The sequence below is a fragment of the Mesitornis unicolor genome, unplaced genomic scaffold (genome assembly GCF_000695765.1).
Source record: "Mesitornis unicolor isolate BGI_N332 unplaced genomic scaffold, ASM69576v1 scaffold31558, whole genome shotgun sequence".
NCBI lineage: Eukaryota > Metazoa > Chordata > Aves > Mesitornithiformes > Mesitornithidae > Mesitornis > Mesitornis unicolor.
In genome coordinates this window covers 1-5,292 of record NW_010203041.1, presented here as the reverse complement: position 1 = coordinate 5,292, position 5,292 = coordinate 1, and the positions used below count along the sequence as shown (strand labels likewise).

Here is a 5,292-nt window from a genome sequence, read left to right as displayed (position 1 = left end):
GACCCCGCGGGTTGGGGACCCGTTTGGGCGCGCATGCGCAGCGCGGCCCGCAGGCTCTTGCAGGCAAGCCGGGGCGGCGATTGCCGAGACCTCGTGGCGCAACGGTAGCGCGTCTGACTCCAGATCAGAAGGCTGCGTGTTCGAATCACGTCGGGGTCAATGGTTCCCTTGGGGGTTCCCTTTTATAACTGGGCTGGCCGTGGGGTACCCCGGACGCAGGGGGCCGGGAAGCTGTGGGGTGTCGGGGTGGTGGAGCAACGAGTCTGGGGGCAAAGGGAGTGCTTGGTGATCTGACTCCAGTGGCCCCTGTGTCGCCTTAACTCTTGCCAAACCCTGTGGTTGCCTTGCTGGTTTGGGCAGCTTTAAAAGTGTGTCCTCTCTATTAGGTGTTAGCAGAGATTAGCGACATCAAATAACTCCAGTTACAGGGGGAAAACATTAGCAATGACTGACTGCTGCTGTTAGGGGAGTAAGTGAAGAAGTTTTGGGTGACAGAACTATTTCGCCATGATTTTTTTCCCCCCCCAACCGCTGCTCTCAAGGACAGTGTAGGAAAGCAACTCCAGATTGAATTATTTTTCAAAGCTGTTGAGTTCAGCTGCTTTGCTACCATTGGGAAATACCCAGTCTTTTCAATGTACACAGTTATAACTCCAAAGTGCTCAGGGAAACTTGCTCCTGCAAGAGGATGGAGTTCCATGTGTGTGGGTGAGCAGCAATTCAGAGAGATGGCATCAGCTGGGATCCTCCTGTAATATTTTAGGAATGTTCTTGTCTTCAGACATTTGTGTTGTACGGACTTGGAGGGAGCTTTGGTAAAGGCTTTGCGAGGATAAACAGAAGGGAACCACCAGGAACCGGAGCGCAGCTTCTCGCAGTCCTGGGTGACGATGTCTGCCTGCTGGGATGCTCTGAGGTAAGCGGTGACATCTTTTTGCTGAGAAACCCCAGCAGTAGCTGAATTAGATACTTTTCAGAATTAAATATAACACATAGTGCTCCGTACTTAACTTCTTTCCTGCCCCTGCGATGGTAGGAGCAGCTGTAGCTTTGAAGCACTTTGTTGTTTAAACTATTTTACGTTTGGAAGGAACAATAAAGGCAAAGTCTCATCTGCAGGATGGAGAAAGCTTCCAAGTGGTCATTAACGTTAACTGCTTTAACCTGTTCAGCAGATGATGGGTTGTGTACACCTGAGTTCCTGTAGTCTTGATCTCCTTGCATTAAATGGCTTTTGTCTCGACTGGCTTTTCTTTTGAACCTCATTGCTTTATAATAGCGCATCGGAATGATGCTTTGAGCTTCTGCTGCCACAAAGATTACCTTTGTGTTGAGAAATAGCACCAGACTTTATTACTCTGCGCTGCCTTCACTGATACAATTTTAATTATGGAAAAACATCTGGGCAAAAAATAACCTCATATCTGGAAGTGAATATCCACAGCGATGTGCTCCCTGAAACGTGCAATATTAAAGCCATTCATAAGGTGACAGTGGGATGTGTTTAAACCTTATTCTGGAAGCCTGAATAAATGTTGTATGTGTTTGCTATGTTCTGCTAATTAAAATGTGAGTGTCACTGGTTTGGGATTTAACTGTGCTGTGGGAAGGGACAGATGGGCTTAAAGCAAGTGCCTGGAACCCCTTAAAAGGATAACTCGTACAACTTGGGTATTTGTCTTCTCAGTGTTCCATTACTATTTAATATTTAAACCTCTCTTTTAATAAAAAGCCCTTGAGGTTGCTGTTAAATATTTTTTTTTTCCTTTGATGGGACGACTGCTTTTTTTCCCCCTAAAGACGATAAGCGTTTAATGAGAATTTCCTGAGGAAAATACGGCTCATGGCTTCGTGATTAACATTTGTCTGGGTCTAAATACAAAATGTGATCCCAAAGTACCTGGGTTGTGTTTGTGTATTTCACACACGCGTTTGTGGAACAAGGGGAGTCTGGAGCTGCTTTGCTTTGGCTGAGGTTCAGTGCTGGCTGAACAGGATGAGTTAATCCCGTGGAAATTGAAAGTTACTGAACATCCACTCAGTGTTTAAAACTGTAATTGAATTGAAAAGGCTTCTCTGTTTGTGTACTTATTAATGCCAGGTGCTTAGTGAATGTTTATTTTCCTGTTTAGAAGTTACATCTGTCTGCTGCGGGGTAAAAGGACCTGTAATGGGTTCTGCAGAATCCGCCTCCCTACCATTTCCTCGCTTACCACTGTTACAAAGCGAGTTGGCTCCAGCGAGCTTGAGCACAGCTGGAGGAATACCAGTGCTTCAGAAAGGCTCTCCACATCCTGTTTCCTGTCTTCTAATGTTCTGAATTGAACAGGTATATATGGTACCTCTCCAATTTTGCTACCACAAAAGAAGAGGATTCACTTTTTCTGGGTAAACTTGCTTAAAGTGTACGAGATGTAACTTCTACATTTAAGTTTGTGTTGTGTACTGCTGACACTTCGGTTTGTGCTCTTCCAGGAGAAGGATTTTCTCCATCCCAGTGAAATTTCTTTGCGACTGACGCCACTACCGGTTGCTGTGGAACATTGTGACACCACAATAGTCACTAAAACTGAACAGTGAGGTGAGGGAACGGACACCTCCCTGCTTGCATCAGTCATCAGGGCCCCAGCTGAACATCTGAGGAGGTAATGTGCTTCCTCCTGAAATACTGGAGCCTTTTATTTTGGATGAATGTCCCTCCCTGCGAGCTGAGGTGCACGGGCACTGGAGCAGAGCTGCAGTGGTGGCGATGGACTTGGTCTGCCCATCAGGGCAAGCTCACGGGTGCCGGGAGCTGAAATCTTGCTGCAGAGTGGTGATGTGGTTAGGGTTGGTAAGGTCTAAATAAATTGTGAAAGAATGACACCAGTGGGACAGAACTTGTTGTGGAAGTCCAATGTCCTGTGCGACGGGATTCTTCTTTAGTCTCACTGAGAAAAATATGAAATGTGAAGGTAATTACAGTGAACATGGACTAAGATAATCTCCTGGGATCTACAGGTCTGTTCCTGCCGTGATCTGTGGGGGGCAGTGCCCTTCTTTCTTCTTTCCTTCCACATTTTGTCGGCTGATGAATGAATGTCCCTGAACTGAGGGGTGAGCAGCTTCAGGCTGGGCTGCTCCTCAGGCTTCCTCCTCACTTCCATTGGGAGAGGTTCAGAAATCAAAGGGGAGCATTGCTGATGTTTGACAAGCGTCTGATGAAGGAAGGGCTGATGCTGAAGGGGTTTTGTTTATAGAAACCCTCATCTTTCTGAACCACCTTTCATCTGAGTATTTGGTAGTGGTTATTTATCTATACCTATACTTGGATTTTGGGTCCTGGGAGACAAGTGCCTATCTGTGGCTCACAGAAATAGAAACAAAGACCATGTGGGTGTCATTGAGGCAGCTTCATTTTTATCTTGTCCCAGTTGCTTCACTTGTGCAGAGAGGGAAGGGTATAGTCCCAGAAAACAATCTGAAAAGGCATTAAAGAGCAGATGTGAAGCCTCTGTCCTTTTAAAGGGAAGCCAATGAGGTGTGGCTTTAGGCAATTTTGCTCCTTAAAACAGAGTCTCTGATCTCTCAAGTTTATTTTCTATTTCACCCCCCAGTCGAGATGGCAAATGTTACCATCAAAACCAGGTCACGAGAGACCCAACGCATGAAGGAGCAGCTGTTGCACGCAGTCATGCACAATATTTCTGTGCTAGAAATGATTCATTTAGTCTGTGCAATATATATGGAAATGTGCTGCAGGAGCAACGCCAAAAATAACCCATTGTATTCATACAGCCCCAGCAGAGCTGATCTTTGATTTGTGGATTTTACACGCCTTTTCCCTTTTATGATGTGTCAAATACACATAGGCAATCTACCTCTTAGTTAGGCAGCATTACTGGGCTGTACCTAATCTGTATGTATATGCTTCTTTTATATGGACTTTTCTATCAGAATGCAATACCTTTGGCACTGAAAGCATGAGCTCAACGAAGGCTACAGCAGGGAGTTGTATGGAAAGCAAATCCTGCTGCAGAAGCAGCCTGGATGAACAGATAAAGGAGGTGGAATAAAGAGAGTGAAGTGGGGGCACCTTTTCAGAGGTCATATCATATTCTGAAAAAATGTGAGCTGAAAGAGGTTTTTACTCTTTTTACTCAAGTAGAACACTCTGTTTTAATCTCAAAGCCTTTTGGGGAGTTCCTCAGTGTTAAAAGCTGGTTTGCCCCCACCTTTTCTTTATTGTAGTGTCCTTTGAAGTTCTCTTCAAAGATGAAGCCAAACTTCCCATTTATTCGAGGGACTGTAATGAATATCCAGCTTTGTTTAAGCAATTAGCCTGGTGGGGTGATTTCTGTTGCTGGTTAAAAAAAAAAAGGTTCCAAAATCCTGAGCGGTTTAGACATGTTTTGAAAAAACATGAAGCCAACAGCTGTGCATTGGGCTAATCTGACAGTACAGCAGCTGTCATAACAAAAGCAGAGCTGGTTCAAACACAGCTTCTTTGTATAGAGATTGAAAATGATTTAAAGGCAAAGATTATTGACTGGTGCTGCGGCACTGAGCGGTGGGGCTGGGTAAGTGACTGTTCACTTGGTTTTGGTGTGTGATCCCCAGCAGATGAATGGGCTTGTAACCACCGCTTTAGCTTGGAGACTTGTATGTGTTTCCATCAGCTCTGTTTCTTGCTGCTGGATTTGTTTGCAGTCCCCCGGTGTTTCTGGATCCCTGTTCTGTTATTCCTTATTATACAGAACTGCAATTTGTAGAAATGCCCTGAACTGTGGCTTTTTGAAGTGTCAAAGTGTGCAACCTGGTGGAGCTATTTCAGGCTAACTTGCATGTATTTTAAGGCCCTTTTTCCTTCCCCTTTCTCCTCATTCAGACAGAAGTACTGGAGTAATCTCCAAAACAAAAGGCTTCAGAGTGACAGCAGCCTGTGCCTCTGGCTACACTGAAGTGATCAATCTGCTAAGGCATGAATATTTTATGTATCTGCAGCTAAATGAAGGAAACTGCAAGTTGATATATACTTATGTTCTTTGTATTGGCTCATGACAAACGTAGCAATTGCCTCCAATCAGTTAATTACAGCATCCCAGCAGCCTGCCTTCCTCTTTCTTGAGCTTTGCTCTGCAAGGTGAATGAGTGAGCATTTGTTAAACTCGCAGTTCTTCTATAGCTGCTTCACTGAAAAGTTATGTTCTTAAGTATTGGAAAATATATTGACCTTTAATACCGTAGTGGAAGCCATTGGGGTTTCCTCACTCAGTCCAATTGTTCGCGCGGGCAGGGCGCTGAGGGCCGGAC

The 5,292-nt window shown here is 44.9% G+C and overlaps 1 non-coding gene across 1 annotated transcript; it reads left to right on the top strand.

Annotated features, from left to right (window-relative positions):
- Window positions 1–87: 87 nt before the first annotated feature.
- TRNAW-CCA lies at window positions 88–159 on the top strand. The gene has a single exon. It is a non-coding gene; the product is annotated as a tRNA-Trp (tRNA).
- The last annotated feature ends 5,133 nt before the right edge of the window (window positions 160–5,292 follow it).